This window comes from Nuphar pumila, chromosome 1 (assembly GCF_984573655.1).
Source record: "Nuphar pumila chromosome 1, dmNupPumi1.hap1.1, whole genome shotgun sequence".
In the NCBI taxonomy this organism is placed as follows: Eukaryota; Viridiplantae; Streptophyta; class Magnoliopsida; order Nymphaeales; family Nymphaeaceae; genus Nuphar; species Nuphar pumila.
The window spans coordinates 156,823,317-156,835,548 of record NC_143249.1 but is presented as its reverse complement, the minus strand read 5'-3'; positions in this window follow the sequence as shown (position 1 = coordinate 156,835,548).

Here is a 12,232-nt window from a genome sequence, read left to right as displayed (position 1 = left end):
TCTTTCGAGCTGGTCGGGCAAACAAATCCTGCTTTTGAGCTGGTCGAGCAAACAAATCCTGCTTTCAAGCTGGTCGGGCAATCAAATCCTGCTTTCGAGGTGGTACTTCCAAAAAATCCTACTTTCGAGCTGGTCGGTCAAAACAGAAATCTAAATATTTCTTCCTAAAAGTGTCAACTCGAGGTCCTATCAAAATCTATTTTGAGTAATTATTTCACGAAGAATTCTAAAAAACTTTGCCAATTTGCTAAAAATATTTGTTGATTCCAAACATTTTACTACACAAAAAGAATCACCTCAAATTACCTTTAGTATTCTTTCCAAAAAGGTGAAACTTTTTGCGAAAAAGGTAAAATTCAAATCTTTTTCCTGTTGATTAACCAAAAGGATGAAAGAAATATCCTCGGTATGATTAGTGAAATAAATATTCAATGATGTTGAAAAGCCAGAAACGAATTGATATTGATCATAGCTATGGTGCGTGTTTAAAGATGATTTTCTGGCAATCAGACAGTGGAAATATCTTGAGTTACAAAAAGAATCCACTTAATCAATATCTTCTCATTTCTAAATCTGCAATCAAATATCTGCAAAAGGGATCTCTCAATTGTCATCAAGATGAAGACGAATAGGCGAGCAGACCCTCAGGGCCAAAGATGATTTGGATCATTTACCGAGATGAAGGAGTTTGTGAAGGATTCTTCCAGGGAAAGTTTAGATCACCGTCGAGATGAAGGCGAGTGTGATGAACCTACCGACAAACCCTAAATGATATTTGATTTCCGCTATCATCAATAGACCTTTTGAGCCAATAACATCAATATAATTCCTGAGAGAAATAAAGGATCAGAACATCTCCAAGATGAAGGAGTTTGTGACGTACCCTTTCCCTGAAAAAGAGAGAAAAGTCAGGACACATCCAAATGAAGGATAATGTAAAAAGCCCGAAAAAGTTCAATGACTTAAAAAGAGTGCAAAAAGATCATCATGGGAAAACACCCCGATATCAAACTGCCAAAATTGCCAGAAGTTATCTTTTCTTATGCAAAATTCTTTTATCAATGTCTTTTCACTACTTGCTTTTATGAAATTGAGAATATTTCTTCTCTTCTCATATCAAGGAAATAGATAGCTTCCTTGAAGAAAATCATCAGCGCTAAAATTTTGAATCTGACTCTTAGAACCGAGAAGTTAACCTCATTGGAGGAAATACTCGAGGTAAAAGAGGGAATGTCTTTTTGCACACACGTGCACATTTTCAAGCGTCGAAGTCAACTATAAATTTATCTTATTGGCGAAATTTTCTAGATATTCCAAGAATGAAATGAACATTTAATATCCATTTTGATATAACCTAGCGTTGTTTATATCTTTCAGAAGAGTTGCCTCATTCATTTTGAAGTGTCTCTCATGTCCCATCATGGTCTCTTCACTCGAGGATTCCGTATGGTCGTCCCCTTCAGGTTAAGGGTTAAGCCTGAACCTCGCCCCTCGAGGTATCTTCCTTTTCAGGTTTGGGTTAAACTTGAAACTCATTCCAACGAGTTCCCCTTGTTTTGACGAGGTGTTTCCTTCCAGTCCCCTCTTGGTTCTTCCCATCAGGAATCCATGCTTTGTATATCCATCCAGGACAGGGTCATACTTGAACTTCATCTCATAAGGCATTTCTCTCAAAATGTCCCATAAAGATCCTCATATATCCCTTTCCCCATCCAAATTATTTTGATATATCTTCGTCCCATCCAGGTTAAGGGCTAAACCTGAGTCATTCCAAAAGGCTTATCTTGTCTCACCCATAAGACTTGATCAAAATTCTTACCTTCATCATTTTAGGATCTTCACCCAAAATCCCATCACGATTTCCTCATTTTTATCATTTGTTCATATCATTGTCGAGGATTTCGTCCCCCCCAGTCATTTAGGACAAGGCTTTAAGCCTGAAAAGCCATAATTCTTCCACACCAAGTTCAGGTTGGCTAACTGGGACATTTTTCAAAATTTGGAGTATTTTTTTTGCCACTAAGCTCGGCTTCCAACCGGCTTAGTAGCAAAGAGGGGCATCTGTGAACACCCCAAATTTTTCAAAATCTTTTTAACATTCCCTTTTTGCCCCTGATTTCATTTTTTTGGGTAATTGAGTCACTTTTAAATATAAATCCCATTTTATTTCTCAAGTTTTCTGAAATTAAATTCATTTTTTATATATGACTTAATTTCGGATCCGGATCCAGATAAAAGATCCAAATCTGAGCTTCGTTGTCCAATATTTAAAATCAAATTCTTGAAATTTCCAAACTAACTTTTTGAAAAGCTCAGACAGTTTATTCGGTATCTGTTTGGATCCATCGTGTTGTATTCCTCAAATTCGAGGTTTAAAACTCGAATATTTTCTCAAAACTCGAGTCCAAACCCATTTTCTTCCAAAATTGCTCAGAAAACCTTTCCTGTGTAAATCTTTTTGAAAATTTTGCAAAATTATTTTAAAATCCTTAGTTTTTAGAATTTCATATTGAAATTCAAGAAAAGAACAAAAAAATCAAAAAAAAATAATGAAAGAAAATTACAAAAAGATGGTTTTTAAAAGAAACCCGTTTTGGAAAAATCTTTTATAGAAGGCCTCTTTTTGGAAAATGTAAAACCCTTAAGAAACTCAAAAGTCGAGTTAGGGTTTTGGGGGGGGGGGGACTCTCTCGAGTTTTCTCTCTCTGGCCGACTCCCTCAGCCACCTTCTCCCACTCTCGATCTCTCCTTCATTCCACCGAAACTCCCATTTGCGAAACCCACTTCTAAAAACCTCTAAGCCCTCCATCGCACAAACCCTTTCTTCCTCCACCCATCTCTAACCAACCCTATTTCCGAATCATCTTCTCCATCTTCAAAAGGGGCTCGAAAGGCCGCTCTTCGAACATCGCGTTTCACCCCCGCATCTTCTTCCTTCTCCTCAATCATCCGCCCTCTCCCCTACACTTGCTCTTCTCGCATCTCCTTCTCCCTCTCCTTTCTTCCCTGAACTCCTGTGGTTTCCTATTCCGGTCAGCTGGAGGAAGCCGATCACCCTACAACGTCAAGGCCAAGGTAAGTGCTACTTCCCTTCATTTTTTTTTTATGTTTTGTTTTCCCCTTTCATCTTGTTTTCTGATTTTTCCCCTTTTTCTTCTCAAAGCACCCATATAGGTATGATCTGTTTTACATACGTGCAACAATGACAGAATCTTCGATTCCCACATCTGATTTTTTTTTCTCTTTATCTTTCTTTTACATTTTGATTTTTCGTTCTAATAACATTGGACCATATTTCGTCCATTTCATCTCTATTCTGATTCAAAGTCTATTTATTGGATTGGATTCAAAAGGAAGTCCTGGTCAGAACTTAGAACTTCGAACGAAAAATAATAGAAGAAAATTTTGAGCTGGAACTCGGATTTCTAAAGAAATGATTGATTTCCAATGCGAGGATTGGATTTAAAAGGAAGTCTTGGTCGGAACTCAGAACTTCAAATGAAAGAATAGAGGGAGGAGTCCGAGTGGAAACTCGGGTTTTTGACAAAAAGTTTTTAATCAAGAGATTGAGTTTTGAAAATTTCCAGTGCGAGGACCGGACCTGGGATTGAGAATGACCATTTAGAGGTTTGAATTTATTTGCATATGATCTGATTGCCCCCTTATCTTGACTGGGGAGGAAATAAAATTTGAGAAGAAATGACGAGAAGAGATAGAAATTGATGGGAGATTTGACAAAAGAGAAGAATCAAGGAAATTTTATGGAAATTATCTTAGTAAAAGAATTCTCACAGGTAGCATTGTTGCTCCTATGATGGGTTTCAAGATTATCCCTTATCCTGAATGGGAAAGGAATAAAATTTAGGCAAAAGTTGATGAAAAGCTTTGATAAAGAATTGGAAGAATTAAAATTTAATTAAGAAATAAAATTAATAAAATTGGATGAAGAAAAAGATTTAGCAGAGATTAATGAAGCTTTAAAAGAGAAAGACATTTAGGACTATCCCTTATCCTGAAGAAAGAAGGACCTCGTAGGATGAGGTTTCAGGTTTATCCCTTAACCTGAAAGGGGGGAGAAAGAAAGAAAACGAAGAAAAAAAGAAATACCTCATGGGACAGGTTTATCCCTTAACCTGAAAGGGTATTTTTTTGAAATAAGAATCAAGAAGAATTAATAAAATGGATGAATAATTAATAAAAATGAATAAAAATTGATAAAGATGGATAAACAAAAGGTTGATAAAAGTTGAGAAAAAGAGTTTGATCCTGCCTGCTTGTGGGACCTTTAAAATGAGAAAATCATTTTTGGAAAGAAAGATTGACCGTGAGAGCTGATCTTTGAAAGGGGATCATTCATGAGAGATCATCATGAGGGTTAATTTTTTTGAAGCAATGATTTGAAAACCAATTTTTAGAAAATATGATCAACGCGAGGGTTGATATTTGAATGTAATGATTCGAAATCAATTTTTTTAGAAAATATGATCAACGCAAGGGTTGATCTTTGAATGCAATGATTTGAAATCAATTTGTAGAAAATATGATCAACACAAGGGTTTGATCTTTGAATGCAATGAGTCGAAATCAACCCTTTTTTAGAAAATATGATCAACACAAGGGTTGATCTTTGAATGCAATGGTTCAAAACTAATTTTTAGAAAATATGATCAACACAAGGGTTGATGTTTGAATATAATGATTCAAAGTCAATTTTTGGAAAATATGATCAACACAAGGGTTGATCTTTGAAATGTAATAATTCGAAATCAATTTTCAGAAAATATGATCAACACAAGGGTTGATCTTTGAAATGCAATGATTTGAAATCAATTTGTAGAAAAATATGATCAACACAAGGGTTGATCTTTGAAAAAGGTTGTAATAAAATATTTGAACTAGAATTTTCATGATTTTTGAAAGACCCTCATAGATAATATCATTTCTCTCATGAATGATGTCAGGATTGTCCCACATTTTGAAAAAGAAAAGGAATTTAATGCCCCAATATAGCAAAAAGAAGGAAGTATTGAATATCAAAGATATAAAAAAAATCGACATTTCATTGATAGGCAAAAGTTTTGATAACAGAACTGAATATTTATAAGTATTTTAACTAAAAGAAGTCACAAAGACTGGGCTGACTTTCCCTTACAAAGCGACTGACAGAAAAGGATGAAAGTGAAAAACTCTTGGCATTCTCAATTCTCTGATTGGTCTGGAAAAGGTCTGGTTGAAATTGCAGGCTTCTCTTCTCCTTCCTCTGGTACCAGAAGCTCTTTATCAATGTAGTCCTGCACAATGTTTTTTAGGACGAAGCAGCACTCCGTATCATGCCCCCTTGCTCGATGAAACTTGCAGAAGCGATCTTTCCATTTCCCCTTGGTGACAGAGGGATCATCCTGCTTTGGGAGTTTGATCATCTCTTTTGCAAGCAGGTATTGTAGAACTTCTTCGATTGGCTGACCTAGAGGGGTAAGCTTGTGATCATAACCCCAACCTTCATGCTTTGCTTTCTTTGGCTTGCTTGACTTCTGCCGAGTGCTGACCCCTGCCTGGTAGCTGGACTGAGCTTGCATGTTTAGGAGATCTGGATGCCTTTCTTCTTCGCTTTTGACAAAGAGATTCTTATCAAGGCAGTCTTGAACTATATTCTTAAAGATGAAGCAATGCTCAGTGTCATGCCCTGTTACTCGATGGTACCCACAAAATTGGTCTATATATTTTTCCATGATTGTGGAAGGGCTGGCGGCTTTTGGGAGCCAGAGTAATCCGCTAGACATCATGTATTCAAGGATTTTGTCGAGCGGTTCATCTAAAGGAGTGAAATCTCGATCCTTGCTCCAATCATTACGCTTTGGTTCTTCTTGCTTCTTGCCTTTTTGCTGAAGACTGTATTGAAGAAGTTTATCACTGTTTTCGCAACGTTTCCCAATCTGGCCTTTATATTCTCCCAAGTTGCTGCCCTGGTTGCCTTGGTTGCTGCTCCTGCTGGCTTTAGAATTTTCTGCATTGATATTGCTGCGTTCATTTATGGGGAAGGTGACAGGTACCTTTCCTTTTGTGGGAGCTTTTCCGCAACTGGCTTCAGCTTGTTCAGACAATATCTCAACCAACATCCTTTTGAATAATTGATATATCGCGGGATCGATCTCACTTTTGATGCCCTGAACTCCCTCTCTGACAGACTTTTGAGAATCCATTCCTTTAGAGCAGTGCAATCTTTGATCTTTGCCCCAAATCAACTGATAATGCCAATGCTCTCTCTGTAGGGAAAAAATGGGGTTTTTAGAAAAGATCTAGGAAGAAATTCTAACAAGGGAGGAAATCATCATCTAAAAATGAAAACATCCCATTACGAGGGATCGGGTTGTTACCAAAATTTGCGACAACCGCATTGTTTTTCTGAAAAACAAGTAAAATATGAACAAAGATTTAATTTTGAAAAAGGACATCTCCTGACAAAAGAGGTTTTATTGTAAATGAGGGTAAGAAATAGAATATAGAAAAGAATTTCAAAAATTTTGAAGAATTGCAGGCAGGATAAAAAAGAATTAGAAGAAATTAAGAGAAGAAAAGGAAAATACACCTGGGTTTTTAAAATAAAGAGGAAATTTTGAATAATATATACCCAGGTTTTTTTTAGAAATGTAGGAAATATAAAATATCGTACAATCACAGATGTACAAACAAAGATGCACAAATAGCACTCCCTAAAGCTGACTCTAAATGCAATATTTTTGAAATGGCTTGTAGGACCTTAATCTTAACTCTAAGGTTCAAATCATCTGATTTCAATCAAGATACGCCGATATACCCAAGCCGAAGCTCGAAGTACGTGGCATAGAAGTATTTCTCTGGTTCTAAGGTAATGGCTTCCCAACATCCTTGAGCACCTACCGATATACCTCGGACAATGGCCCTTAGGTACGTGGTAGGGGCCCCGAACCCAAATAAGTGGTCCAGTTGTGAGGCTCTCTCCCGAACTATGGTTCAGTGAGACAGCCCAACAACGTGAAGACCGGGACAATATTAGGTAGGGAGGTTTTCAAAATATGCTCAACATGAAAGAAATCAGATGGCTCTAATGCAAGTTCTAAAGAGATAAAATTAAAATGAAAAGAAGCATACACTTGCATACATTGTTTACATTCAATCCCTAGAATTGAGGAGAGTTGTATTTCAGACCTAAGTCTAATGTGAACATGGTATAATCTCCTCAATATGGTCCTACCAAACCATACTTAAATCCTATATGCAATGATGACAGCTTAGGATAGAGTCTAGGCTCCTAAGGTTTGCATGGAAATATAGCTGACATTTGAAGAATAAAGACTTAGATAATATCAAAGCAAAGCAAAAGGCAAAAATTCAACCGGACGGAGACGAGTCCCATCACGGTTGCCAAAACTGTGATCATCGCAAAAAATTTTCCTCTCGTAATGTTCTCTCTCTCTTCCTTCTCTTTTCCTTTCCAACCTCTATTTCCTCCTTTTTGAAGGGAGAAGATAAAAGACAGAAAAGAAGAGAGAAGAGAAAAGAAAGAAGAGAAGAGAAAGAGGAACTCTTTTGCGGGGTCTCACTTGACCTTAATTTGAAAGATATTTAAGAAAATAACTCGCCTCCATTTTTGAAATATTTGCGGGAAAACTGGGAGACGGGATCCGCTCGTCGGTACAAGGTTTGACTGTTCCTGGCGCCTTTACCAGGGGTAATCGAACCAAGGGTCGAATTTATGCCTTTTGTTTTGCTAAGAAACTATCTAAGAATCTAGATGCACAAAGAATCATGTTTGTGCAATGCAAGGATGTATGCTCCTTTTGAAAATGATTTGAAAAAAAATTCCCAGGTGTTTCTGAGATGAATCTGATAAGGGAGTGAAGAAATGGTTTCTAACTTAGAATTTTAAGATTTAAAGTTCTAAGTTTTTGGAATAATCAGAGTTTTGAAAAGAATAAATCTGGATTTTGAAAGAGGTTATTTTGAAGTTTGAGATAAAAGGAGAGGAAAGGAAATTTCAAAGTCATAAATGGACTTTGAATCAGAATAGAGATGAAATGGAATTGAATTCTAACTTTGAAGTTTGAAATCAAAATGAAATGTGGGAAATCTAAATAGAATTGAGAAATAGAATTGATTTGAAAGTTGGAATTTAAGATGGAATTTGAAATCAAAAGTTTGAATTCTAGATAGAGTTGAAATCCAAGATGAGATTGAATTTTGGATTTAGAATCCTAAATGGGAATTAGATCTAAAATCTGAGATCTAAGATGGAATTGGACTCTGGATCCTAGAATGGATTTTGGATTTGAAGTCTGAGATCCAAGGCGAGTTGGGTTCTGGATCCTAAAAGGAATTTTGGATCTGAAGTCTGAGATCCAAAGTAGAATTGGGTCATGGATCCTAAAATGGGTTTGGATCTGAAGTCTGAGATCCAAAGTAGAATTGGGTCATGGATCCTAAAATGGGTTTGGATCTGAAGTCTGAGATCCAAGATGGAATTGAACTCTAGATCTTAAAATAGATTTTGGATCTGAAGTCTGAGATCCGAAAAGGTGGAGATTTGTACTTGGAAGTCTGGATCCAAGTTGGGATTAGGATCTAACTTTGGGTTTGGATTCTGAAAGTCCGAATGGGACTTCTGAAGATGGATCTGGGTTTTGAAAACCCAGATTTGATTTTAAAATTTTAAGAAGGGTCAAGTTTTGAGATTCAGAATTAATCTCAAACTTTGATTTTTGATTTTGAAGATAAGAAAATGAACTTGATCTTTTGAAGCAGAAGATGACTTCAAAGTTTGGATTTTTGATTGAAAAATTGAAATTTAAATACAACACGAATTTGAAATTTCAAAGTAAATTTGAACTTTGAAATAGAATTTAAATCTTGAAATGAGATAGGATTTTGAATCTATAAATGAGTTTTGATCTAAGAAGTGAAGGGAAAGAATCACTTGGAATTTTGAAAATATGATGCAATTCTATCCTAAATGATGAATGAATTTGAATAATTTTGAAATTGGATTTTGAAAAGTTATTTCATTCTTTAAATGAATTAAAAATGAGATTGAAGATATAATACATCCCTGACTATGGTCATTGAATGTATTATATAATAACCACATTTAAATTCAAGTGAAGAATAAAATACATTTTGGTGCTTTTATAGAATTTAAAATGAAATCAACTCTCAATATACCCTGACTATGGCTATTGGTGTATATATTGAGTTAATTTTAAATAAAATTCTAATAAAAGAGGAAAATATTTTAAAGAAAATATGATGATTTTTGAAAAAGAATCCAGTGTTATTTTATAAAAGATAAAAACACTAAGTCTTGTTTACATCCTGACTATGGCCATTGATGTAAATCATCAACTTAGGATTAATTACCTCTTACGAAATGGTGCACGTGCCATTCGTGTTGCCATTTGTGAGAATTTGAGAAATAAAGGCAAAAATGCATGAAAACAAGTAATTTATGACATTTACAATGCTCATTCATTCTATCTAAAAGCTGGAAATGTATGTTTTCATTAAGATCTAACTTATTACAACATTTACAATCCTCAGATAATGACCTTTTCCATATATTCCCTGCAAAACACTTGGTTAGTATGAAAATAGAAGAAAATTGCACATATCATATGGATGTTAATGATAAAATGCTCATATGCCAAGATATTGAGGATCTCAAATGTAGAAAGATGGAAATGATATGTACCTATGTATATGTATATATGCATATATATGTACATACATGTATATATGTATGTGTATATATATATGTATATATATACATATTCCTATAATGATTAGACCAAGTGAAAGTGCCTATATACACCAAATTAGTGAGAAAGGGGTGTAGACACAGGGAATCTACAACTGCATTTGGATTGCTATGAAGATGGGGCTAAAATGGATACAATATGTTGGAAGCAGGGAAGTGGATAGCAATGCATGGTGGACTAACCTGTTATGCAGCTTATGTAAATATTGAGCACTATATATCCTTTAGCAATACAATGGTATATACAGACTAGCATAATGTTACAGCTAATATATATATATATATATATATATATATATATATATATATATATATATATATATAGCTATTATGTAAAATCAAGATAATAAGGACTCATATCAACAATACGCTGTATCTACAAAGGATTTTATCCGAGTATTGCAGCTACCAAAATTAAAAAGGGGGTAGTGCATACAATCAATTTATAATTTTTATTGTTCCGAGAGCCTTTTTGCAAAGAGTTTGTTTAAACCTATATGGATGACATGGAACACATACAGTCATCATACCAGAAAGATTGGAATTTGCAAATAAAGACTAGCTTCTTGATCTAAGTTCATCATGAATAAAATAACTAACTTGGCAATGATAATTAACCTGGACTTAATCTATCAACATCACATGGAGTAATAATACCTTATTCAATAATCTGGCTGTCGTTTGTGGAGGCAGGCATTTCACCCCAAACTTTTCTTATGCATCGACTAAATATTTGTGAGCTGCTTCAATGGTGATGTCCTTGGGAATGTTAAGGTTGGCCTCAACTTCCAATCATTATGTCAGCTCCTTGACCATTCCAGATAACATTTACTCAGTTAAATCCATCAGATCTTGGTAGTCTGCATAAGCCATGTAGAACTCACAAGTAGTAAATTATTGATTATGTATCACATCTATTCCTTCATTGCTTTCCAATTTCATACACGCGCTCAGGCCCTCCAACAATTAACTGTTTTTAAGACAAAGCTTTGGGGCTATACATATAAATAATTTCATGTCCAACTCATTGTGATGAGTAATGAATGGTTTAGCAGCAGCTGCTTCTGCTTTTTGCAGAAATATACAAATCTCAAGCTTTTGTTTTCAAGAAGGTGGTGGGAGAGTTTTTCTACAATGTAAACAATCTGTTTCCTTCAACATTAGATCTTGCTAGTTGCAACAAAACTACCAAAGCAAAAAAAAAAATATACATGAGCCCACCACATTTTTATGGAGAGTATATGACGGGAGCACAACAAATTGCCTGGAACAGGATTCAATCTTGATTGTATGTATATCATTCCTTACAAATAAATTTCACCTGATTAGCAATGATAATAATAAAAAGATAGGAAACCATTTACAAGGGCATGTGATGTTCAATTAAAAGTAGGCTGGTGCACATAACATTTGAAGCCTGTGTCAACATGAACCATGGATATTAGTGTGTTTCATCAGTCACAGGACACAATATAAAAGAAATATAAAAGTAGAACCAAATGTATGTGAGAAATAGTCGATCAAGGTTAAAAACATCATGAATAATATCAACTTCAACAGACAAGGAATAGAGAAATCAATGAAATAGCAGCAAAAGATGACGCTGAAACACGAAGCAAGCATGGTAACATTCAAGAGTTTAAGTGCACCTTACCTATAAAAACGACAGATAAGGCAAGCAATCCTTTCTGCTTTCCTCGGAAGCATATAATTTGGTCAACATTAATCGATTACTAACATCTCCACCGTCTCTTATCATTAACCAATTTTCCAGCAACTTTTACAAGCCTTAATATTTGCAGAAAAGTAGAATTTTATGACAATCTTAACTTTGGAAATTCTGTGAGCAGATGTTTTGACGCCCTGTCCTTATACTTTGGCAACTAACCCCATTAGAATTCTGAAATAACCGAACAGACTCCTCGCTGATCTAAATGTCATTTCCTGAACCAGGTAGCAGGTGGATTGCAGCGAGTCTATTATTGAGCACACAGGGTATACATGCTGTGAGATGAAGGTATAGCTGTTGGTGGGCATAGGGCTGTAGCTGAGAGGAACTTGGAGCTGGAGCTACAGTGTGAGTGTACTATAGGTATAAGTGATGTGCTGGAACTACTAAGGGGACGAGATCATCAAACAACTTTATTCAGCATCTTGAACAATGCATATTATCCCCTTTCCTGCAACTTTTGTCTGTAATCTTTTGCATCTTCATTAACAGACATTTTATACAAGAAAAAAAAAAACATGCAAAAACATGAAATTTTTTTATTGAACAACCATTTATATAAAACACGAACAGGAATATGTACTGCAGAGGAAAAAGCGGGATTTATTGTCTACACATTGTTAGAATTATGGGAACAGAAATCATCGTGACCAGGATGTCTTGCCTTCTACATCCCACCTCAAAAACTAATTATGCTTGGTGATCATTGCAAACAC